Below are 27,846 nucleotides of genomic sequence, written 5' to 3'. Positions count from 1 at the left end.
CTTTACTAAAAATACAAAAATTAGCCAGGTGCAGTGGCATGCACCTGTAGTCCCAGCTACTCGAGAGGCTGAAGCAGAAGAATTATTGAGTCAGAGGTTACAGTGAGCCGAGATCACACCACTGCACTCAAACCTGGGCAACCTAGTGAGACTCTGTCTCAAAACAACACAAAAAAATCTTCAATTACTATAAAATAAAATTTAAAATCCTCAGGGTGGCATTCAAGACTCTCCATATCTGTATGTTCAAACTATTTCCTAATACCTTCACAATGGAAATTTTCGGTTCCAGACACATTGCCTTCATAGTTCCACAAACATATTATGTTTATTTATGTCTATTTACTGTTCTTTATTTTCTTTTTCTGAGACAGGGTCTCACTCTGTCACCTAGGCTGGAGTGCAATGGTGCAAACTTGGCTCACTGCAGCCTTGACCCCCCTCCCTCAGCCTCCAAGGTAGCTGGGACTACAGACGCAAGCTACCACCACCCAAGTAGCTGGGACTACAGGCACAAGTTACCACTGTGATATAGTTTGGCTCTGTGTCCCCACCCAAATCTCATCTCAAATTGTAATCCCTACATGTCAAGGAAGGGACCTGGTAGAAGGTGACTGGATCACAGGGCAGTTCTCCCATGCTGCTCTCATGATAGTGAGTGAGTTCTCATGCGATCTCACGGTTTAAAAATTGTTTGGCAGTTCCTCCCCCTCAATCTTTCTCTCTCCTGCCACAATATAACACATGCCTTGCTTCCGCTTTGCCTTCCACCATGATTGTAAGTTTCTTGAGTCCTTTCCAGCCATGCAGAACTCTAAGTCAATTGAACCTCTTTTCTTTATAAATTACCCAATCTCAGGTAATTCTTTACAGCAGTGTAAAAACAGACTAATACAGCACAGATACATATATTTTTTTAAACAGGGTCTCACTTTGTCACCCAGGTTGGTGCAATCATACCTAGTGACACAATCTTGGCTCACTGCAGCCCTGAATACTAAGTATTGAAAATACATGTTTTGTTTAAAGGGGGTCAATAAAATAATCTAAGTCAACTATTTTATCTTTTACACATGAAGAATCACAGGGAAAAAAGTTAAGCAGCTATTCCAAATTACATAGTTTGAAAGCCACATCCCAAATACAAAATCCAATATTCTTTAGGTTGTAAAGAATCCTGCAGAGGATTGTAAAAGGATGGAAGTGAGGATCCCTTTCTGTGTAATACTGTTAAAATTGAGATCCTTTGATTTACATGATAGCTTGAATTCTAAATATAAAATAATATTGGGGCAAAATTAGCCATGCCACTTAAAAGTCTCTTGAAAGGTTTAGTGTTTACTTTTTAACCAATATATAATTGTAAGAGGCATACTTGGAGCAACCCCCAAACACATATACTAATTAACTAATACAGCGGCAGCATGACACACAGGGAGTTTTATCCTTTATGAAGGCCTGGCGTGTGTATCACATTTAACACAGCCCTAGCTCACAGTACTTTATCTACTCGGCTAGAAAGCAAATGGCCACAGAAATTCATGCTAGTCAATCTATTTTTCATATATTTTGGAGTACAAATGATGCAAATTCACCTGAGTAGATAACCAGCATACAAAGAAATCCTAATGATTTCATCTAGAACACATTACAAATAACAGAATATAAATGCATTCAAATGTAATAGGCACATAGGAATATCAATTTTGACTACCTTCTTCCCACAAATAACAATGACTTCTGAGCACAGCTCTCAAGACTTTTAAATGCTTTCTGGAACTCTTTTTCCATTTAGGAATAAGCAACTACACACACTAGTTCATGGAAAACTCAAGCACTTAACTATTTCAGTGAAAAGAGGTAGAAAGAAAGTCTATGAACTATATTTTTTATCCATTTGAAAACATTTAAATTTGGAAAGGACTCACTTCATTCTTAAGATCCCAACACACTAAAAATAAAATTTATTCTAAATTTTCACATTTGTCAAAGACAAGAACATCAAGCAGTAGCCCACAATTCCCTAAAGGAATGATGTCAATTTTTATTTCTTAAATTAATTCAGTGACCTACAGTAATGGGAGTTCTTGGTACATAATGTCTGTCAGTAGTCAATACAAAAATTTCAGAATCACTTCTGGTGCCTGAACTCCAAAATGCAACCCAAAAGATGTGTCTAAAGAAGTTCCTTAATTCCTACTTCACCTTGCATCTGTTACTTTCAGAAAAATAAAAACTATACCAGGTATAGATTGCTAGAACTACAGTTCTAGAAATTAAATATAGTACAAATGTAACCAAGATTCCTGGTAATATATAATCAGTTATCTTTCTGAGCTAAGACATTACAAGTCTGTGAAACTCCTTTTACCAACTATAGTTTAGTGAGTTTCACATGTGCTTACATGGATCATCTTTAGTTACTTACTAGACAATGTGCAATAGCATATTTTTACAAAAATTTCAAAGGTCTCGAGAAATGGAAATACTCAAATTTAAAGGGTTTATCTGTTATCTCTGAACTCTCTTTCTCTGCTTTTACTGTTCCCAAGTATACAGGTGCCCCCAACACAGAGATCAGCTAAAAATTTAGGAACAGAAAACTCCAACTACGTCATCTTAACAAATAACCCCATACATTATAGTTTAAAAATAGCATATTTGAAACAATGCACTAAAAATTATTATTAGAACTTCATACTCAAATGCCTAAAATGTTGTGATTAAAATATTCCAAAATTGGATTATAGTGATAGCTGTACAACCTTATAAATTCACTATATATCAATTCTATACTTAGTATGAGTGAATTTTAAGAAATGTAAATATATATATATATATATATATATGACATAAAAAAGAAAAAAGAAAGATTACTAGTTGATTCTTAAATTGACTAATGATAATAACTACTACTCACTGAAAATTTGCTTGGGTTCAATAATTGTTCGGAGTGCTTCATATGTTAAATCATTTAATCTTCAACACAATCCTATGAAGCTGGAACTATTTTATTCCAATTTCAGAGATGACATAACTCAGGCATGGGAAAATTAAATAGCATGCTCTAGCTCACAGAACTAAATATTAACTTATAAAAATAAAACATTCTACTTTAAATGCTAAGCAATAGCACTTAAATGCTAAGCAACAGCACTTATCTAAAACAAAAAAAAAGAAGACAACAACATACGTGTATAAACATGGTAAGTTCCCCATAAGAAGTGTATTTAAGATTTTCCAAGAAGTGACCAAACTGCAACAATTCTGACTATATATACTAGCCATTGAAACAAGTAATAAGTATAATATTTATTGTAAAACAGCTTGGCCAGTACCTGGTTCATATTCAGTGAGAGACTTAATTACTATAGACAAATGTAAAGAATGCTCATGATCTAATCTACTGAATCATTATGTTCATACAGACACAGAAATATCACTATGGGTACACATAAATACAACTTTATTCTGCAAGAGTCATACATAAACATACACACAAGTCTGAGTCACACAATCTATATAACAAAGATTTTTCTAATGCCTCATGTCACAGAACTGCAAGCATATCATTTTGTTCCTGTAACTGAAATGCACAATGGACAAGACGACAGTGTGTTTTATCTTTTTCATATGTAAGCTCAGTAATATATTTCACATGGCAGTAAACCAACATGACTGAAAAACTTGGAGATACTAACTTCTCGTGTATCTACCAGTAAACACTCTCAAATTTACAGATAGTCCTAGAAAAAACAGCTGATAAATGAACCATGTTGTATGTAGTATTTTTTTTTAAAACTAAAGCATATAAATGATCAGCAAGCCTGACACTTACATATTTGACAACAACGTATTTTAAACAGTCTAATAAAACACAAAGCACAGATGTAGAGGAAGCAGGAGATGTAACTAAAACCACATTCACCTTCAATTCCTTTGCAGGCTAGCACTGGAAAACCTGCATCAGCACTTTCTGTCTAGATGATATATCGATGCAAAGCTAGAATAAAAATGGTGCTAAAAAAAAAAGTACCATTTGTAATTGAAAATAAATGTTGCTAAGTGCTGACAAGCTTCTGTCAGTTAAATTGTTTTCACTTATATTTTCCCTGTTTCCTCTAGTATTCTTAAGAAATGTTGTAATTAATTTTTGTTCTAAACTAATAATTAAACAATGCTTCTGTGTATTAATTACACAAATTAGTAATATTTACATTTAAGACATTCATTTAAAGTTGAAGAAAGCATTTAATAAAAGTTAATTCCTACCCTTAATTCTCTTAAAATTTAACGTCCACCTAGAAAACATTGCTTGAGTAATAAATTTATGATTCAATATAGTTATCAGCCTATAGCTAAAAATGTGCAGATCTATATAACCAAGCACACTAAAAGTCCCCATGGGTAACATATAACCATGAGTAACTCTCATAATTCAACATGCACTACAGTAAGAACCATTACAACTGCATGTTTTCATTGTTAGGTCCCAATCCATTTTTAAAAGAAGCTGTACATGCACATCGCCAACTTACACATACATGCATGCAAAATTAAATGACCTACAGGGTATCTTATGAAAAACTTGAGAGTTTTTTTTAAGACATCAGTATAACCTTGCTTAAATAATCTTATGGTCTCCATACAAAGAATTATTTGAAATTTTTGAAAATACATACTGTAACATAAAGCTTGTTTCTAAAAGTAACCAGATTCAATATTCAGGTCTAGAATAATTGCATTCATTACATTAAATTTAAATGGAACAAATAATTATGCTGAACTTCTACAGGATTGCTCTCAAAATCCTATAGATAGCTAAAAAAGCGAGCAAAATATATAAAGCTATTTCAGATAGTGGACAAAAGGCAGAAGAGGCCCGTGATTATTAACAGAAGGGCAACAAATCAGGTGATATCTAAGACTGCCTCTCTTCCAACCTAGACGCAAAGTGCAAACTGTGGTATGAGAATAGGGAAATCAAACAGAGCCTCATGGTCCAAATAAGTTGAGATACAGATCAGAGTCTGAAGAGGCCGGGATGGCTGTAATCTGTGCGACATATTACAGAGAAAGAAAACGCTATGCAGAGATTGGCATAAGAACACTCAGGAGGCTTTGAACAGGAATCCGTGCTGTATATGGTGAAACCCCAAGCAGCCAAGTAAAAAATAGCTAGCAGGAAAAGATCAATTGCAGGGGGGCTATAAAGTGAAAAATTCCAAGAATGAAGAGACCTTGTTGTTGAATACCCAGAGTAGTCTGCAGAGGCTCCAGAAAGCTCATGCCATAGTAGTGAGTCTAAACTAGCTCTAAAGAATACCGTAGAGTATCCTTGAAAAGCACAAAAATAAGCCTTGATATGATCAGACTGATGTGCAAATAATTTAAATGCCTACCAAAAAAGTGGAGGGTGGTAGAGAGACCATTTAAAAGAAAAATGTAATTAGTATTACATTAGTAACCAAAAAGAAAAGCCAATGTAAATTAGTATTTACAGTGTTCAAATTCAGCTGAACACTGTAAATACTAATATTCATGCCTAATAGTTAAAAAATAAATAAATAAAGACAGGCAAATAAAAGGCAGGGAAATGTTACCCAGAACTAGGAGAAAAATCAGTCAATAAAAACAGGTCCAGAATTAACAAAGATAACAAAATTAACATAAAAAGGCCTTAACCCAGCTATTAAGTTCAATAAGATTAAAGACTTAAAGGAAATATGAACATATTAAGAAGAACCAAATTGTCTAAATATTTTTAAACATTTTTGATAGGAAAATTTTGCTGGATGACATTATCAGCAGACAAAACACTACAACTTCACTACAAAATATCAGTGAAGTTGAAAACATAGCAATATAAATTATTTTAAACCAAGTACAAAGGAAGAAAACATTTTAAAATGAATAGTCTTGATAATATGTAAGGACAACAAATAATCTAACATTTTTGTATTCAAGTACTAAAATGAGAGGAAAGTGGTCAAGAAAATATTAAAAAAAAAATGCCCCTAATTTTTTTGAATTTAATAAACACTACCAGCCTGCAAATCCAAGAAGTTCAACAAAGCCCAGTCAGAATAAAGAAAATCCATGACATGTTATAATCAAATTGCTATTAAAAAAAAGTAATAAAGAGAAAATCTTAAAAGTAGCCAGAAAAAAAAAGGCACATTATCTACATAGGAGCAAACATAACAATAACACATAAGTCTTGTCAGAAACTATGCAAGCTGGAAGGAAATGAAATGACGTTCTTAGAGTGCTGTAAGAAAAAAATTGTGAAACTAAAATCACACAGCCAGATCAAATATGTTTCAAAAATGAACATAAAATAAAGGCAAAGATGTTATTATCAATATACCAAGGACCCAGGCAAAGCCCACAATACACCTGAAATTCTCTAGATCAAGCTCAAAAAAAGGAGTCCCTGTGAAAGTGACCAACAGGATGGCACCACCCCACCAGACCTCCTTGGAGATTTTTGCGTACCTGAACGAAGTCACAGGGAAGCACGGCATGGGCTGTATTGACATTATGGAGAACTGCTTCATTGGAATAAAGTCCAAAGGCATCTACAAGACCCCAGCAGGCACCAGCCTTTACCACACTCATTTAAGACATTGAGGCCTTCACTATGGATCAGGAAGTGCACAAAATCAACCCTGAGTGTAAATTTGTCCATCGTTACACCACCAAGTCCCAGGAGCAAATGGAAGGGAACGTGTGCAGGTGCCCAGCTTCAAGGGCCGTACATCATCAGCCAGGAGTTGCTACTGTCTCTCTACAAGGGGGATCTCGTGTGCATCAACGTGCAGGGCAATTATGAGCCAATTGATGGCACCGGTTTCATCAACACTAATTCCCTCAGGCTGAAGGAATATCATTGTTTCCACAGTAAAAAGTGAGCTGGGGCCTCCTCACTTTGCAGAGCTCCAAAGTACAGGTGCTAATTGTTGTGATAATTTGTAATTGTGACTTGTTCTCCCCAGCTGGCAGAATAGTGGGGGTGCTAGGCCCCAACTTTGTTCCTGGTCCCCCTGAAGCCTGCAAAAGTGGTCATCGAATGGAAGGGTAGGAGGCAACTGCAGTAGTGAGCTATAAAATGACAATTTATTAAAAAGAAGACGTAAGAATTCTAAATATTTATGCACCTAATAATGGAGTTTCAAAACACGTGAAGCAAAAATTAGAACTGAAAGGAGAAAAAAACAAACCTATAATAATAGTTGATTTCAACACTACTCTCTCAGTAACTGACAAAACAAAGAGACCAGAAACAGTAAGGATATAAAATACTTGAGTGGCACCATTAACAAGTTGACCTATTTGATATTTACAGAACACTCACCCAGCAACAGCAGAATACACACGATTTGCTAACACACATTTAAAAATTAACAAAACCGGGCACATGCCAGGCCTTAAAAAAAAAAATTGACTGAAATCACTCAGAGTACTTTCTTTGATCACAAAGGAATTAAAATAGAAATAAATTAAGGAAGAAGTCTTGATATATCTGGAAGTCAAACAATATAATTCTAAATAACCAATGGAAAAAAGAAATCACAAGGGAAATTTTAAGACATCTTGAATAAAAATCAAAACACAATATATAAAAATTGGTGGGAAAAAGCTAAAATACTGCTCAGAACAGTGTTTCCCCAAATGTGCTGCACACTAAAATTCATATGGGAAGTTTTTTTAAAATCCCATTGTACCCCGTATCAATTTAATCAACTAAATAAAAATATCTGGGATTGGGAGACAGAATTATTCATTTTTAAGGATTCCCCAGAATATTCCAATTTGCAACAAAATTTGGGAGCCACTGTTTTAGATGAAATTTTGTAGTAAAAATAAATAAAAATAAACTTCTACCTTAACAAGTTAGGAAAAAAGCAAATTAAAATCAAAGTACATAGAAAGGGAGAAATAATAACAAGTAAATAATCAAAGAAATAAAAAACAAACCCAAAGCTGCTTTTTGTAAAACTTTTTTAAATGATAAATACTAGAATGACCATCGGATTAAAGTAGAAAAGATACAAATTACAAATATCAGAAATAAAAATATTTTCTCCAAATACTTCAGACATCAAAGCAATAGAGGAATATCATCAACAATTTTATGCCAATAACTTGCATAAATTAAATGAATCAACTGCTTAAAAGACGCAAATTACAAAACTGACTCAAACCCCTTATCAATCTCAAAAATTTAACTCTACCCGTGCGCCTGCGTGGAACGATTCTTTGGCGAATGCGGGCCAAAAGCTAGCCCCGCAGCGCACGTGGAGCGCCGCCCGAAGTGCAGTCTCAGGCTGTAATCCCTGTTCTGTACCATGGGGCGCAAGTTGGACCCTACGAAGAAGGAGAAGCAGGGGCAAGGCCGAAAGGCCAGAAGCAGAAGGGTGCCGAGACGGAACTCGCCAGATTTTCGCCTGCAGTAAGTGATGAAAATTCCAAGAGGCTGTCTAGTCGTGCTCGAAAGAGAGCAATCAATAGGAGTTGGGCTCTGCGGAAGCCCCTGAGACAAGGAAGTCTCCTGAGGCCAAGCCCTTGCCTGGAAAGCTCCCAAAAGGGATCTCTGCAGGAACTGTCCAGACAGCTGGTAAGAAGGGAACCCAGTCCCTATTTAATGCTGCTAAGAGGAGGAGGAAGACTCTGAAGAAGATGGTGTGGTGAACCACGGGGACCTCCGGGGCCCCGAGGACAGTGATGCTGATACGGTAAATGACTATAGAACTGACTCCAACTCTGAGAATGTGAGGAGGAAGGTGAAGAGTGCTGCCCATTGAAAAAGCTGCTCGTAAGCAGAAGGCCCGGGAAGCTTCTGCTGGGGTTCAGTGGAGTGAAGAGGAGATGGAGGACGAAGAGGAAGAGGAAGAAGTGACCCCTGAGTCAGGCCCCCCAAAGGAGGAGGAGGCAGATGAGGGCCTGCAGATCAATGTGGATGAGGAGGCGTTTGTGCTGCCCCCTGCTGGGGAGATGGAGCACAATGCCCAGGCTCCAGACCTACAAGGAATTCACAAGTAAATCCAGGATATTGTGAGGATTCCTGGGTGATTTGGGGGCTCAGCAGGAGGAAGGGCCGTCTCGTTCTGAATAACTGAACTGTCTCAAGAAGGATCTGGCCACTTACTACTCCTATGGAGACTTTCTGCTTGGCAAGCTCTTGGACATCTTTCATGGACCTGTTTCCTCTGTTTGAGCTGGTGGAGTTCTTAGAAGCTAATGAGGTACCTCGGCCCGTCACCCTCCAGACCAACACCTTGAAATTCCAACGCCAAGAGCTTGCCCAGGCTCTAATCAATCGTAGGGTTAACATGGATCCCCTGGGCAAGTGGTCAAAGACTCGACTAGTGCTATATGATTCTTCTGTGCCCATTGGTGCTACCTTCGAGTACCTGGCTGGGCACTAAGGGATCCTCCAGCATGTTGCCTGTCATGGCCTTGGCACCGCAGGAACATGAGCGGATCCTGGACATGTGTTCTGCCCCTGGAGGAAAAACCAGATACATGGCCCAGCTGGGGAAGAACACAGGTGTGATCCTTGCCAATGACGCCAATGCTGAGCTGCTCAAGAGTGTTGTGGGCAACTTGCCCCAGTTGGGAGTTACCAACACCGTTATCAGCCACTATGAGGGGCACCAGTTCCCCAAGGTGGTGTGGGGCTACTGCTGGATGCTCCCTGTGGTGGCACTGGGGTCATCTCCAAGGACCCAGCTGTGAAGACTAACAAGGATGAGTGCTCACCTCTAGGAGTTGCTCCTGTGTGCGACCGACTGTCAATGCCACCTCCAAGACAGGAGGCTACCTAGTTTACTGCACCTGTTCTGTCATGGTGGAAGAGAATGAGTGGGTGGTAGACTATGCTCTGAAAAAGCAGAATCTGCGACTGTTGCCCACAGGCCTAGACTTTGGCCAGGAAGGTTTTACCCGCTTTTCAGAAAGGCGCTTCCACCCCAGTCTGCGTTCTACCTGACGTTTCTACCCTCATATCCACAATATGGATGGTTTCTTTATTGCCAAGTTCAAGAAATTCTCCAGTTCTATTGCCCAGTCCCAGAAATTCTGAAACAGCCACACCTACAAATGTAGACTTGTCTCAGGTCACCCCAAGTCTGAGAACAGCAGCCAGCCAGCCAAGAAGGCCAAAGGGGCTGCAAAGGCAAAGCAGCAGCTGCAGAAACAGCAACATCCCAAGAAGGCCTCCTTCCAAAAGCTGAATGGCATCTCCAAAGGGGCAGACTCAGAGCTGTCCACTATACCTTCTGTCACAAAGACCCACACTTCCTCCAGGCTCCAAAATTGCAGTCAGACAGCTGGAAAAGCCAAAGGGATCAGGGAGCCAAAGGTGACTGGGAAGCTAAAGCAACGATCACCTAAATTACAGTCCTCCAAGAAAGTTGCCTTCCTCAACACAATGCCCCTCCCAAGGGCACGGACACAGAAACACTGGCTGTGCTATTCCCATCAAAGACCTGGGCCACCCTTAAGCCTAAGGGCCATCATCACCCCTTTGGAAGGGCCAAAGGGGTTGAGAAACAGCAGTTGTCAGAGCAGCCTTTCAAGAAAGCTGCCTTCCAGAAACAAAATGGCACCCCTAAGGGCCCTTAGTCTCCCACTGTGTCTCCTGTCAGTTCCAGCCATGCACCCCCCCACCACCACCAGCAGCAAAGAGGAGGAAATCTTAGTCCAGGGGCAACAGCCAGCCACTCATCTCAGATGGCTGAAAACTAGACTGGGGTGGCTCACTGCCATTGTCACTGGGTTGGAAGTCTTGTCTCTGTGAGGATGCCTTTTCCACTGTGCATACCCATGAAATTTAATACACATTTTACAACCTGTGAAAAAAAATTAATTCATAATTAGCAATCTTCTCAAAAGGAAAATTTCAAGACCAGATGGGTTCACTGATCAATTCTATCAAATATTTAAGAATTAAACCCTATACAAACTTTTTCAGAAAATACAAATAAGAAGAAATACTTCCCAGCTTGTTTAAAAAGTCACCAAACTTCCAAATCCAGATAGAGATTACAAAAAAGAAAAAAAAAGAAAGACCAATATATCTCATGAATATAGACATAAAGATCTTTAACAGGCCGGGCATGGTGGCTCACGCCTTTAATCCCAGCACTTTGGGAGGCTGAGGTGGGTGGATCACAAGGTCAAGAGATCGAGACCATCCCTGCCAACATGGTAAAACCCCATCTCTAATAAAAAATCCAAAAATTAACTGAGTATAGTGGCTCTCACCAGTAGTCCTACCCACTCGGGAGGCTGAGGCAGGAGAATCACCTGAACCCGGGAGGCAGAGATTGCAGTGAGCCACGATCGTGTCCAACCTGGCAACAGAGCAAGACTCCATCCAAAAAACCAAGATCTTTAACAAAATATTACCAAATCAAACTCAGTAATATGGAAAAAAACACACATCATGATGAGGTTTGGCTTATCCAGGAATGTGAGATGGGCTTAGCATCCAAAAATATTGTCTATTACCTTCAGGTTGACAAATCACCAAAGTCAACAAAATAGGCTAAAAGAAGACATTTGGGGCTTTTGTACATTTTGACAATTGAACTGAATTTCATAGTCATAAAAATTTATTTCTTTTACATATAGTTGGCATTTGATATTTTGAAAAGCCAAATTACAACTAGTATATATGACACAACCACAGCCTACAGAAAAAAATTACGCAGCTGAGAATAAAATGCAGTGACCAATCTATCAGGAAGCAATCTAGGATTAAAATTCTCAATTTTAAAGAAATATTACGTAACAACATAAAATTCTACTTAGGATTTTACAAATTACTACCAAGTGATAATTAAATGTTTTTAATTTTTTTCTTTTTTTCTTTTTTTGTTTTTTTTTTGGTTACAGAGTCTCACTCCGTCACCAGGCACCAGGCTGGAGTGCAGTGGCGCGACCTCAACTCACTACAACCTCCACCTCCCAGGTTCAAGCAATTCTCCTACCTCAGCCTCCCGAGTAGCTGGGACTACAGGCGTGCGCCACCACGCCCAGCTAATTTTTTTGTACTTTTAGTAGAGACGGGGTTTCACCATGTTGGCCAGGATAGTCTCAATCTCTTGACCTCGTGATCCGCCCACCGCGGCCTTGCAAAGTGCTGGGATTATAGGCGTGAGCTGCACCGTTTTTAATGTTTAAACATATACAGGTTTCACAAGTTTTAAACAAAAAAATGCAGGAAAAAACAAAATTTTGAAATCTGAAAATAAAACATGAGTCCTAAATTTCTGAAAAGAGATTTTGCTTAAATTTCCTGAATTGTACACTTTAAAATGGGTTGTTATATTATGTAAATATTATCTCAATTTTTAAAAGTTAGTCATTCTAAACATTAATTATAATTATTACATGTAGATGCATAGAGAACATCTATTCCAAATTTCTGTTAACACCCAACTGTGCAAATAAAAGCAACAGCACGTAAACAGAAAATCATCAGTTATTCTATTAAAGTGAATATTAAAACTATATATATGAGGCTTGAAAGGTCACCTATTTACTGCATTAACAATAATGAAAAATTTCTTTCCTGTGCTAGGCATACAATGAATAAAATTCACAGTCTTTCAGAAAATTGTATGTAATTATATCTCATAGCAGTTCACACAATTGTACTAAAAAATATGCATGCTTTCTCTTTTTCTACCAATTGAATATTCAGGAGTTTCTGTTACATGCCATGTTATAGCATGATAGAGATTTAGCCCAGATTTTGAAATCTGGTTTGAACCACTAGGATTAGCAAACTAAGCAGTGAAATAAAATATTAAGCATGTCAACCAAATAATCCACTTTCCCTCTGTCTTTGGAGATGCCTTATTAAATTTCCTAAGAGAAAAATGAAAGTACTTCATGTAAAAAGTTTTAACCCCTGCTTTGAAAACACGTATTTTAGCCCATAATGTAGGTTTTTAAATATAATTGGTTCTAATAATCATATTTTTTAAATCCCAACCAGAAGAACCACTTTAAAAGTATTTTTTCAGTTTAATATGCATAGGTCTGCCAGTATACTATTTGTCCATAATTATGAAAATTGCTTACTTACCCAGTAGGCAATACATGAATCATATGTAGTATACAATTAGGCCACAATTGAGAGTTTAATGCTTAAATGACATCCAAAGTTAAGCAGAATATGCTATAATACATAATACCTTCAATAGAATTAAATTAGCCTTAATTTTACATAAATATATTAATGAATTAGATATATATTGTCCAACATATTAACCATAAACTACAAGTATCTGTTTAAATTGAGAATAATTTAAAGTACATGAAATTAAAGATTCAATTCCTTAGTTGGACTCACCACATCTCAAGTATTCAACAGCTCTATATGGTTAGAAGCTACCATATCAGGTTTCTATCATTTCAGAAATAGCACTTATTTGACAGAGTTGAGTTTACCATAAAACTCATCAGAAAGCTTAAGCTTCAGCCCTCCTCATTTGAAAATGTCCCTGCAGATACCTGAAAGGGGCCTTAGCAATGTGTCCGTGATTATATATTTTAGTAAAATTTGCAAAAGTAAGATATTTTTCCCACAAAATATCTTTCTCTTTCCACTCCTAGTTCCCCTCCACCTACCTTCTACTGGTGTCAGGTGGAGGGAGTCACAGCAAGCAAGCTGGCGACCAAGCAAAGGGTGATATATTCAGTTTGGGTGGTACATTCAGAATTGGTAGTACATTGTTTTTAGTAGGATATATGTAAGTGGTTCTCAGTCATTTCTACGTCTAATTAATTTACCATCTCTTCCAGTGTAGGAATGGCTTCTAGGAAAACATCCCTTTCCGACTGTACTAACTCACATGGGGTCCTGATATGAAGATAGTCAGAGGTCTATGAAAAGCCCTGAATATGTAACCTCTGCCACAAATGGCAACTAGAACTAAAGATTTGTGGCAAATGGGACAGAAGCAGAGTCTGAATTTACACAGCCCAAAGCTACTCTGTGAAAAATTCTTCCAATCAGGAGACAAAATAGTATAAGCAGATAATTTCATTTTAATCAATGCCTAATCAAGTTTTTCTTATTAGGAATACAGCTGATAGTGCATACACAATTACAAATGCAGCAGACCTTTCTTTTTTCTTTTTGATGGTATTCACAATGAAATAGAACTCAGACACTGCATTTGCAGAGGCCAAATCTGTAGCTGTTCTATAAACACTATGCGAGTAAAGATGCACATTTTATACAGCTCCATTATCAGTAATAAAAACAAAAGCTTCTTAACCATACTACAGGAAAGTCTAATTTATCTTTCCATATCTATAAGAAATTATATTATAAAGTCATTTTCATGAGGAGGCGCTCAAACATTATGCATCCTATATATGTAAAAAAAAGGTAGTTTAAAAGTGTAATCAGCAGCTATTTTTCCAAATACTATCATGATGTCACTGACCATCTTTTTTGAAATTGTAATCAGTTGTGGCTTCTTTTCTCATTCTAAATACATATTGACTTGTATATAAATTTGTATTTGTAATTTTTTATTTTTTTAGGAGGACTGCCTCCAAATAGTCTGTTTCAGGTCCCCAATAAAACCTTGATCTGACCCCGATGCTAGAAAATTATGTCTTGATTAAAATATATTCACTAATTAGTAATCTCTACATACTCATTTCTTCCTCCTATATGCACCTACATGTGTATCAATAACCGTCACATTATTGTCACTGAATTCTAGGATTTAAAAGGTAAATTTGAAATATGTCCCTTCTGCTCACTCTGTACCTAATCTGATATCTCTTCAGCCTTCAGTACAAAAAGCTCACATCTCACTAGCACTAATACAAATGTCATTCCTAGTAATTAGGTTACACTGAGTGCCTTTGAGCTTTGCAGTGCTACTGTCAGTGAGGTTCTTAATGCATTTACAGTTATGGTTATTCAAACCACTAAGGTTTTTCTTTGAGTAAACAATATATTGATCAAATCAAATGCTGGCCTGACAATACCATTTCATTTAAGAAAATAAAAAATGCACAACAATTTCTGTTATCTAATTTGATTTAAGAGATTGCTCCTAATGAAACAAACATTTGTATACTCACTTTTTTTGTACTATGAAAATGCATATACAAATATAAAAATGCCTAATAGCTAAATGCCATTTATGCAAATAGCCCCTAAGTTATATTTGACTTACATTTCATTTCATGCTCTTTACATTTCATTAAGCCATCCTTCAATAAACTATTTTTTCATTATTGTATTGCAAAGATATTCACAGGCTGAAATTACATCAAATAAATTACAAATCCGATTTCTGAAAGTCATTGCCATACAAATCAAATGCCTAGCTTAACATAAATGGTTAACGCTTTAAGTAAGTTGCATTTGTATAACTGCCTTATTTGCTGATGCCTCCTACAGCTGTAGAATAATTTTTTCCAATATATGAAGAATATATTGGCAGCTGAGAACAAGATATTTCAAATTATTAATTAAAAATGAGAAGTTTTGTTAAATACATTAAAGAACTGAATTTAAACTTGGAATATACATATCCCTGTGGCTCTATTTCTCTGATTAGGCCCTGAGAAAGTAAGTCACACTTACTAAAGATTCTTTAAAAAGGAAGAAAAAATGTCTTACCTAGATGATTTGGAGCTGTGAAAGGAAAGGGGCCCCAAAATCACTAAGCTAAAGGGAAAAGTCAAGCTGGGAATTGCTTAGGACAAACCTGCCTCTCATTCTATTCAAAATCACCCCTCTGTTCACTGAGATAAATGTGTATATGATTGCCTCTTTTGGAGAGGCTGATCAGAAACTCAAAAACTCAAAAGAAGGCAACCCTTTGTCTCTTATCTACCTACAGCCAGGAAGCCCCTCCCTGCTTCGAGTTGTCCCGCCTTTGCAGACAGAGCCAATGTTCATCTTATATGTGTTGATTGATGTCTCATGTCTCCATAAAATGTATAAAACCAAGCAGTGTTCTGATTTCCTTGGGCACATGTCATCAGGACCTCTGGAGGCCACGTCACAGGCACATGTCCTCAACGTTGGCAAAATAAACCTTCCAAATTAACTGAGACTGGTCTCAGATTTTCATGGTTCACAGGGCAAAATGAAAATTTACTGCCCTTACTCAAAAAATATTGTCCTATTCATAGAAAAATAAAATAATAAGGTGGTTACCAGACACTGGAAGTAGTGGAGAAGCATTACACAGTCACTGCTTAATGAATACAGTGTTTCAGTTTGGGAAGATGAAAACATACTGGAAATGGATGGTAAAGATGGCTGCACCACAATAAGAATGTATTTAATGTCGTTGAACTATACACTTAAAAATGGTTAAAATGGTACATTATATGTTATATATATTTTTATCACAATAAAAATGTTTCAATTGTTCAAAAGTAATTATAGTTACATTTTTATATTTATTTTTTTCTTCTGAGATTCAGCCTGAATTGAAAAGTACTTCATTATAAATAATGGAAATTAAATACTTAAGTTGGTCATTCAAACTCACCATTAATAAAATGGAGAAAGAAATCAAGTTTTCTAACCTGTGACTCTGTGAGCACTTTACTACCAAACAAACTGAGAGAACATATAAGAAATTCCAAACTTCTCCAGCCTAAAATAGTTGTTTTGAAACAAATAAAAACCATCTGTAGACACAGTTGAAACTTCTTTAAAGAAAAGGATAGTTAACTATACTAATGGCCACACTGAGCATGATAGCTGTCGCAGATGGTCAATGGGAAAGCAAGTCTAGTTCTTTCCATTGCAGAGATAATGTAATGAAATGAACAGTATAGGCATTTGATCAACTTTGAGTAATCAATCTTATCACATACCAACATGTCCTGTTTTTTACAAAACCCATTCACAAACTCTGGGATGTATGATTTTTTTAAGTGAACTCTGATTCCTTAGAAGTTAATGTTTACAAATGCAAACAGCACCTGTAGAATCTTAATTACAGTAAGGTACTTTCTACTCATCACAATATCTCCGACATTTAATACAGTATTATTACAACGCAGGTGCATGACAAGTATCTTTTTAAGGAGCTGGGAAGGAAGGAGAGAGGGAAGAAGACAATGAGGGAGAGAAGGAAGATAGATGGGTGGTTTCTGTAGATTCTTACAACCCATAGGCTAGTACTCAGTGTTTGGCTGTGGTATGAATAAAATAAAGAGGCTAGAGACTACAAGTAATTAATAAACTGTGAGGGCCAGTGTCCTAGACTAAGCCATGCTAATTTTTAGATATTACTGGTGACTTTTTTTCTCTACTGACAAAAGTTCAGCATTTAAATATATTAGGCGATACATATATCACAAGGTACCTGAATAATAGCTGAGATTTATTACATCTGTATAATCATCTATGCATTATGTATAACCATGCTATTTAAAACTATATTTTAAATGTGGAGACTCTTAACACAGAGTAATTTTATACATTCCAAAATATTTCTCTTCATTGTTTATTAATTAAAACTATATTTTAAATATTTTATAACAGATCATTCTAAAAGCCAAATTATATTAAGCAATTCTATCACAAAACCAAAACATTTGAAACAATCGCCATATTTTAAAACCTTTGTAAAATATGTGCTTATTTGGGTCACAAAATTGTATCACATTTGCTGACCACCAGGCAAAAATCTCTGTCAAGTGACTTTCAGGTTTACATAGTCTGCTGCCATTAGAGCAATTATAAGGCATAATGGAATGCTAGCCATGTGTACTTCTGACATTCCTCTAAATCCAGGTCATTAGTCATTTCATGAAGTCATTTTAAGTTTCCTTCATATATTGCCCTCTGTGGTTTTCCAGTTGTCATTTCAGTTGTTTGTTTCAACTGAAATATAAATGTAATCAAAGTCGTAAATGTTTATGTGAAAAACAGAAAGGGAAACCCTTTCTGATCATTTTTAGATCAAGTAGTCAGAAAAACTGGTCCCAATAGTTAAGACTGGATAAAAAATCTTGCTAAATTAATTAAACATATAATTTATTCATCCACGCTTTCATTTATTTCACAAATATTTGTCAAATACCTCTAAGAAGCAGATGTCTCCAAATGCTACAGAAAAAGAGAAATGAATTGCATGATACACATTTAGCGCTACAAAAACACGACAGGCAGGGCATTTTCAGGATCATGAAGGGTAAGTAAAACTTTGCCAGATTGGGTACAGGGAGCGGAAATTCATCCTAGGGTGTAGAATATCATGTGGGTAAGCTTACAATAACATAAACTTTGTTTTACAGCTAAAAAGGGTAAATTACATATTTCTAGTAGCTTCTTGAATATGTCAAAATAATTTAAAATAAATATATGTACATTAAATCCCTCCTTTTTATATTTTATATACTGCTATTGGAAGATTCTGCAATCTTTTCAGTCACCAATATAGATTAGGTTTTGCTTATTCACCACTAAATCACAGCAGCATGTATTTCATTTTAAATAATTAAAGGTATAAGCATTCACATTTGATGGTATTACCACCTGAGGGTGGGGTTTGCAATAACAAGTTTTACCTGGAACACACTTTGGGAAGCAATGCTCTAAGGCCTTGAAATCCCAAAAGTGAACACTCGGATTAGAACGGTTTCCCTAGACCAGGAAGCAATTAAAAATGCAAATCTTTCACATATCAAGTGTGCCCAATAAAAAAAAAAAATGGACAAAGAGCAAATATCAAAGTACTATGTAAATTGTCTACTACCTATTTAGAGACTTTAAATATGCTATGTTGTCCTTTCTGTGGCTGGTCACATTTTCTTTGATGAGCAGTTTGCCTTTGTAAACAGCTTAACCAAAATTCTGGCATATGTGGGTTTACTGCAATATTTCTTTATGATCTGCAAGATGTAGCTATCACTATGTATCTCACATGCTTAATGTGAAGGTTAAATGAGATTTAAAAAAAAAATGAAAGTCAGTGTTTGGTGTTCAATAAATAGTAGTAATTAATTATAAAAAATATTAACCCATATACCTATTCATGCAATTGTACAACCATGCTTTTATATTTGGGCCAGGAACTGAGGTGAGCCAGAATTCATCTATTTTATGAGTATACTTACAAAGTCCTAACCCTTAGTCTCATTGCATTACTGACGACTTTAATGTCATGATAGTTTTTCATTTGCCCCCTTTCAGATGCAAACTCCTTACTTCACTGATCACCCAAGACTGGTAGGCTTTACAGAGCTCACTAGCAAAGACCTTAGAATTCTTTTATCATTTATCTGTCAGTGGCCGAGGATAGAAATATCACTGGACCTTCACCTCAAATATCCTCTAAAAAAATTCCCAGCGACTGAGTTGGGCCAGAGGTTCAGATGCCAGATACTTTGTAACTTGTTTCAAAGCATTTTCTATAGGTACTATCAAATGATCCCTAAGCCAAATGAAATGTTTTGTTCTAAAGACTGAAAAAAATCAGTTCAGAAAGGTAATATTAATATTAGGGCACTTCTTAGGACTGAGCAGTACATTATAAAAGAAAATGAAGAACATTCAGAGATCCAAGAGAAAAGAGACTTCTAGAACAAAAAATAGACAGAAAACCTGATTTTGGCCAGGCGCAGTGGCTCATGCCTGTAATCCCAGCACTTGGGGAGGCTGAGGTAGGCGGGTCATGAGGTCAGGAGTTCAAGGCCAGCCTAACCAAAATGGTGAAACCCCGTCTCTACTAAAAATACAAAAATTAGCCGGGTGTGGTGGTGCATTCCTGTAATCCTCGCTACTTTGGAGGCTGAGGCAGGAGAATCACTTGAACCTGAGAGGCGGAGGTTGCAGTGAGCTGAGATGGTGCCATTGCACTCCAGCCTGGACAATAACAGTGAAACTCCATCTCAGAAAAACAAATAAACCTGATTTCATTTGTTAGTACATATAATAATTATTGTCACTATTTAATAGAAAACTATATTACCATGTTGAAATAGAAAGATGTGAGAATTTAAAGCTATAACTATGAGATGCAATTAAGTGATCCAACTCAATAAACCTTAAACAGAAGAGTGTTTCTATGCAGAGTGCCAGCACAGCGTGAATCTGGGAACAACCTTGCAAAATCACCTTGACTATTGATCAGCTTGTTAATCTCCATGCTATGTTTCCATTATGCAAAAGGAAATTAGCACTCTTAATATTTATAACATTATTAAATTATAAATCTAGCACCACATATCAAAAGATTTAAAAATAGTTACATCTTTAATGTCATAAGAGTAAATACAGAGCCTCAGGCTCAGTTCCATTAGGTAAGTTCATATCACTCACATTTTCTTCCCATGAAACACATTAGATTTAAGATATAGCTATGAATATAATTTTGCTGGAATAGTAATGATATTCATTTTTAAATCGGAGTGCTATTAGTACCCGCTTTGACTTTTTCATCTTCCATGGTATGCTCCGGCACAAGTGTAGGCTGTGTCACAACACACACGTGCTGTAAACCTCGTTGGCTCAGTCCTGTCAGCAGATTGTGTGCATTTGAATCTTTATGTTCCTTTTTTTAGAATTTGCAATATTCTAGAAGAGTGATTTTCTTTGTTGTTCCCTTATATTGTATTTCACCCTTATAGAAAATGATAGAGTAATTAGAATCTTATTTTGGAAATAAGTCTTCTTTGTCTTAAGAAGAAATTTCTGTTTCATATATAGATGATAAAGACTTAAGCAGAAGAAAAATGAATACTGAAAATGTCAAAAGAAATAGAGGGTTTCAGTATTAATTTTTTAAAGGAATAAGGACTAGAAAAAAATTCTACATAAAAAATTGAATGATTAAAAATACTAAAGTGATTTCCTACTGTGCTAAATAAAACCTTTACAGATGTTTCATATGTAAAATAAACTAATAATCAATTCAAAAGAAGAGAAACTCTTTTCAGGAAAAGGCGTAAAATCTTTTAAAAACCTTTTAAAATTTTCTTTGATAGAGTAATTTTCTAAAGAAATGTTCAAGTGTCTATCAATTTTATTTTCACCAAAAAAATCTAATTCTGCTTAACTAACAATGTGCTTTATTTTAAAACTAGAGCAGTACAAAAAGTTCACAGGAAGAATTTCCAAAATAAAATGAGTCTCAGATAAGCAAAGCTGAAACGACTATCTATACCACCTTTCCAAACCTATTAATGCTTCAAACTATATTATTATACAACCACAAACAAATATGTATACACACTTTACTAGAACACCTTCATAGTTGCCATGAATCATTCTTTCATTTTCCTAAGTACTTACGAAGCAGTATAGTTCTCTATTTTAAAGGTGTAAAAATAAAATATACAGAATTTTGACAAACAGAAAGTATCAAATAAAACATGAATGAAGGATGGACAGGTAGATGGATGGGTAGATGGGTCGATGGATAGATACATGAGCAGATGGATGAATAGATGCTCAGGACATGTGAATGGATGAATATGGTGCTTTCTATCAAATAAAAGAATATGCAATCTTTTTTTCTTCTTTCATTAAGTAACACTTGTATATTAATCTGGGGGTTGTCCATGATCTTCAAGAGCAGCTTCAAGAATCGCCAGCAACCCTATGGAGGGAAGTGCATGTTGATATAGGTACATATATGTAGGGCAGGAGGTGAGCATGTCTATAGACATTGACACCAAAAAGGCCCCTTCTTCTAATCTCCAGAAACAATTAACTTACTCTTTTTAAAATCTCAACTTTGCCAATCTTTCACCTGTCATCAGAAGCAAGGCCTGAGTGAAAAGCAAGTTGCATTCTCTGGCTTGGCAGCCTAAACAAGCAAGCTTTCCACACGTAGACCAGGGAAGCTTCAGCCCCCACAGCTGGTGCTAGGCATGGTTCCTGAATTCAACAGCAGGATAACGCCTGTCCAATATGTAATAAAAGCACTAAAAGTTAGCTTTAAAAAAAAATGTAGAATTCCTGATTTCATATTTATGAAATACCACCCTTTCACAACAGCACAGAAGAATTAAGTAAACAATTTAAAGATTCACATCTAATTGAGCTCCAACTCAGATAAAATAGCCTGTGTTCCTTAAACTGAGACTTCAACAACTAAATTTTGCCTTTCAAAGGCAAAAGAATTTTGAAGAAATGATACCTTCCTAGAAATCTCTTTGGGGAACATTTTTACAAACACTTATCATGTTGGCAAAATAAATTTCAGTAGTTTGTTTATCAGAACTATCGGCCTGCATTTTGACAAATGCAGACCCAAAAATCAAAATCAGAGATGGAAAAGGGCAACACAGTATTATATAGCAAGTATGCTTGGGCAAGAATCAAAGTAGAAGGCTTAGGGTCTTGGCTCTAAAATTAGCCAACTGGGCATGAGTTTCTGAGCAAGAACGATCATAATGTAGTTTACTTCCCTGTCAAAAGTGGCTATTGCCACATGTATACAAAGCAAACATAAGGAAATGCATTATATTCTTAAGGTACTCATCCTCTCATCCGGCTAGTTTTATTTCATAACTTACAAAGTCCTATTTGAAATTCTTATTATAATATTAAAATTAAGAAAAGAGCAAAATTAGAGAATGCATAAGTCAAAAATAGTGAAAATTAATAACAAAGTAAAGAAATATGTTTGAATTTTTCACAATTTCTACAATATGCCTTCTGAATAACCTAACTGAAATATGTCTGAAAACTACAGCTATGGAGTTTAAAAATAACAGAATATTATTATTCTTTTCTTTCCTGGCAGGAAAAAATAAAAGCATATAAATTTATACATTTTTAGGAAAAGCTAAAAATGTCATCAAATATACCTTTTAGCCTTCTACAACTTCTTCAAAATCTGAATTTATAATAGATCTATAGTTCTGAGATATATAATACGATTAGCCTAAAAAGAGGTAAATAACTATAGAAAAAATTCTTGTGCTCCCTTGATTGATCAGACTCTCCATCATCATGCCAAAATCCTTACTTAAGCAGGGCAAATAAAAGTAATCACTTAGAAAAGTGGTGTGATAACTATTTGAAACTATCTTTTTAAAAGTAATTATTTTTAGGAGATCTAAGTAATATATCCAAATATTGTCCTGGATGCTGGATGCACAAAATAAGAACCTATGCCAGCTCAAGAATATTTTTATGTATTGTTTTCTTTTTTACCATGGGAGGTAAATAGACAAAATACCCATTAAAGTTAAATACAGGCTGGGCACAGTGGATTACACCTGCAATCCCATAACTTTGGAAGCCCAAGGGAGGTGAATCACTTGAAGTCAGCAGTATGAAACCAGCCTGGACAATATGGCGAAACCCCATCTAAAAATATAAAAATTAGATATAGTGGTGAGCGCCTTTAATGCCAGCTACTCAGGAGGCTGAGGCATAAGAATCGCTTGAACCTAGGAGGCAGAGATTGCAGTGAGCCAAGATCCTGCCACTGCACTCCAGCCTAGGCGACAGAGTGAGACTCGGTCTCAAAAACAAAAACAAAAAAATTAAACACACTGTGGCCTTTTTTATCTTGACCACAAAAGGGCTCCATCTCAGTAATAGATGTTATACTTTCAGTACCTCTGTGGCATATGGCCAGGACTTACAGCTCTTTTGCTAGATAACAAAATCCAGATAAACCTAGAGAGGAAATGCAACCTGGAGTACAAAAATACCCATCACTAATGAACTTTGGACTCTCTCAAGATTTCACTAGTCAGTGTAAAGAGAAATTGCTGTATACTCATGAGCAAGTCACTTTGCTTGGTCTCAGTTTTCTCATATATAATAAAGTATTTTACTTATTCCTTCTATTAATCTATAAACTCTATAAGCAAGGACCATGGGATTCTAACACCCACCTAATATAGGTAGCCAAAAAATGTGCATGTGGAGAATGCAAGATCACACAGGTTTTTTCCAGCCAACTTTATCTCCAATTATATAATGTTTTAAGTCTAATATTTGGGTGGGTAGGTCCATAATGTATATTAAAACCAAAAAGAGGGTGGTTAGGTCCACAAAAATGTGATAGAAATAACTGAAGATCACAAAAGAAATAAACAATTTTCTACAGTTGAAAAGTGGCCTCCATCAAAGTTTACCAAAACTCCACCAAAAGCTCTAATTCTCAACTTTACAGACAAGTCATAGAAGTATAATTTCTCTTTCAGAAGCAATGGCTCTTGTTGTTGTTGCTGTTGTTTCCAGTTGAGATCTTTGTTCAATGTCTAATAATAATTGGAATAATAATGAAGCCAAACCTTTCCTAATTTCTATTTTAAGATATGTGTACTTTTTCCAAACTTTCAGCAGATTAAAAAGAAAAAAATTGTATTCTTTGGACAACAAAAAGTAGTCCTCAGAAATTCATATTTTGTAAACCACTCCAGCAAATTAGTTCAACCCAAAGAGGGGGTCATGGGAACTGTAATTTGAAGCCAGTCCATCAGAAGTTCCAGGGGCCTAGACTTGAGACTGGTGGGGGGAATGGAGAAAGGTGCAGTCTTAGGAACTGAGCACTCAACCTGTGGGATCTGACACTATCTCCAAGTAGATAGCATCAGAACGGAGTTAGAGGACACCCAGCTGGTGTCCACTGCTTCGAGTGTGGGGAGAAAAAGCCCCACACATGTGTTCACAACAGTCTTCTGTGTTGATGATTGCTGTGGTATGAGAGTAGAGGGAAAACGCAGAGCTTTCCCTACACAAATGGTGCCAGTGAAGTGAGATTAGCTGGAACATCATGATTGGGTAGAATTTATCTTAGGAAAGTCAGGATGGTTCAAAAGACACAAATTAATAAATGTGATACATCCCATAAACAGAATCGAGGATAAAATCCCTGTGATCATCTCAATAGACGTAGAAAACGCCTTCAGTACAATTTAGCATGCCTTCATCATAAGAATCCACAACAAACTAGGTATAGAAGGAACATAGTTCAACATAATAAAGGCCATATATGACATACCCACAGGCAACATTATACTTAGTAAAGAAAAGTTGAAAGCATTCCCTCTGAGAACTGGAAAAGGACAAGAATTCCCACCATCTTCACCACTCTTATTCAACATCATACTGGAAGTTCTCACCAGAGTAATCAGGTAAGAGAAAATATTGAAAGGCATCCAAATTAGAAAAGTCAAATTATCCCTCTTCACCGATGATATGATCTAACATCTAGGGAACTCTAAAGATTCCACCAAAAAACTCTTAGATTTGATCAATGAATTCAGTAAAATTTCAAGATACAATATTAATATGCAGAAATCAGTAGCATTCCTATACACCAATACTGACCTAGCCAAGGACCAAATCAAGAAAGCAATCCCACTTAAAACAGTTACAAAAAAAAAAATTGGGAAATATATTTAACAAAGAAGGTGAAATATCTCTTGTATTAGTTCATTCTCATGCTACTATGAAGAAACCCGACACTGGGTAATTTATAAAGAAAAGAGATTCAATTGACTCACAGTTCTGTATTCTGGAGAGGCCTCAGGAAACTTACAATGATGAGTATGTGGATGCCCCCAAAACACTGAAGGGTCTGGAATAACTGTTGCTGGTGGTGGATCTAACTAAATGAAAATGAGATGCCCAAGCCATGGCAGCTGTGATTGGCTGGCTGTTTCTATAGTATTTTTTCTATATTTTGGAGTATTAAAATAGATTGTCCAATTGTGAATTTCTTTAAAAATGCATTTAGTGGGACAAGTGCAGGTTTCTTACATGTTTCTTACACTAAAAGCCAAGACACCACTTCACAGGGCAGCAGGAGAGAGAATGAGTGCCAGCAGGGGAAATGTCAGATGCTTATCTCATGAGAACTGTATTAGTCTATTTTCACATTGCTGATAAAGACATACTCTAGACTAGGAAATTTACAAAAGAAAGAGGTTTAATTGGACTTACGGTTTCACTTTATGCAGATAAGTGAACACTTACAAACTCTTGGTAAAAATGTAAATTAGTACAAGCTGTATAGAGATTTCCCAAAGAACTAAAAGTGGAACTACCATTAGATCTACTGATCACACTTCTGAGTATCTAACCAAAGGGAAAAAATCATTATATTAAAAAGATGCTTGAAATTGTATGTTTAGATCTGCACTAGTCACAATGGCGAAGGTATGAAATCAACCTAAATGCCCATCAATGAAGGATTTCATAAAGAAAATGTGGTATATATACAACTTAGAATGCTATGCAGCCATAAAAAAAGAATAAAATCATGTCCTTGGCAGCAACATGGTTAGAACTGAGTCCATTACCTTAGGAAAATAACTCAGAAAGTCAAATGCTGCGTATTTTACTTACCAGTGGAGGCTAAACAATGAGTACACATGGACATACAGAGTGGAACAGTGGACACTAGAGACTCGAAAAGGTGGGAGAGTGCGAGGCGGCTAAGGGTTTAAAAATTACCTATTGGGTTCAATGTTCATTATTCAGGTGATGGACACACTAAAAGCCAACACTACACCACTATGTAATATACATACGTAAGAAACCTGCACTTGTCTCCACTACATATATTTTTATATTTTTAAAGAAATTCACAATTGGACAATCTAGTTTAATACTCCCAAATACAGGAGAAAAAAATATACGGAAGCAGCCAGCCAACCACAGCTGCCATAGCTTGAGCATCTCACTTTCGTTTAGTTAGATCCACCCCCGGCAACAGTTCTTCCAGACCCTGCAGTGTTTTGGGGGCATTCCCATACTCATGCAGTGGAGCCCATTCATCAAGGATAGCAGCTATCAGATCCCCTACAGATGTAGACAGCCAGCCTAGAATTTCCTCCGCATACTTCCTCTCTCCCAATACCATCATCTTGGCACTCATGGGATTTTCTTAAACTTCTTGCCATGCACACCACTTGTCCTGCCAGACCTCTGTTGACTTCAGTTAGATAGCACTATGTTTGAGAGGCCAAAGCAGAGACAGAATCAGCAAAAGAGACAACAGATTTGTTGAGGGAACATACATGATGGGCAGTCCAGTGGCAGCAGGCTAGACAAGAGAATCTGTCCAGTAAAACTCCAGAAAAAGCAAAAATTATTAAAATATAGGACTAATTATATAAATTATGTCATATCCACTTGACCCTCTATTTAAAATCCATTAGGATATTTAACATAAAAGCCAACAGGCAACAGGGAAATACTTTGTTTAAAAAAAAAATGACATTATGCTGGAAAGTACACTTTTAACCAAACAATGTACAAACACAAAAATAAAATTTCTCATCATAATATTTCATAATCTAGAACACTTAAATAAAAATATATTCTTAGGTAAGACAGCTGGGACTTGTCTTCCAAAGTTTTTCTTCCTACACACACACACATACACACACACACACACACTACATATACGAAAACTTTCTAAACATTTTTTCTCATTATGTAAAAAATCCAAATAAAGTAACTCAAAAATTTTTAAGCCCTAAATATTTTATTATACTTAATACTGTCACTAAGTTAAACTCAAAGAATCTAACGTTAGGTCGTTAGGCAAAACTGCACTCTGTTTTGCCTAATGACCTAATGTTTTGTTTTGCTGTAAAACAATACCTATGACTGGGTAATTTATAAAGAAAAGAGGTTTATTTTGGCTCACAGTTCTACAGGCTGGACAGGATGCAGAGTGCCAGCATCTCCTCCTGGTGAGGGCCTGAGGAAGTTTCCAATCATGGCAGAAAATAAAACAGGTACAGGTACATCACATGGCAAGCGAGCAAGCAAGAGTGCAGAGGTGCCACACTCTAAACAAACAGATTTTGCATGAACTTAGAACAAGAACTCGCTCATTATCATGAGGAAGG

At 36.3% G+C, this 27,846-nt stretch overlaps 1 protein-coding gene and 1 pseudogene across 6 annotated transcripts in view; one reads left to right on the top strand and one right to left on the bottom strand.

Annotated features, from left to right (window-relative positions):
• IMMP2L (inner mitochondrial membrane peptidase subunit 2) overlaps positions 1–27,846 on the bottom strand; it is an 865,268-nt gene that overhangs the window by 730,811 nt on the left and 106,611 nt on the right. The gene's annotated exons all lie outside the window — the stretch shown is intronic.
• On the top strand, positions 8,277–10,745 carry LOC116550038 (annotated as a pseudogene).

This window comes from Sapajus apella, unplaced genomic scaffold, assembly GCF_009761245.1.
Source record: "Sapajus apella isolate SASKATOON/1434 unplaced genomic scaffold, GSC_monkey_1.0 scaffold7, whole genome shotgun sequence".
NCBI lineage: Eukaryota > Metazoa > Chordata > Mammalia > Primates > Cebidae > Sapajus > Sapajus apella.
The sequence above is the reverse complement of the archived record's forward strand: the minus strand, read 5'-3'. Positions and strand labels throughout refer to the sequence as shown.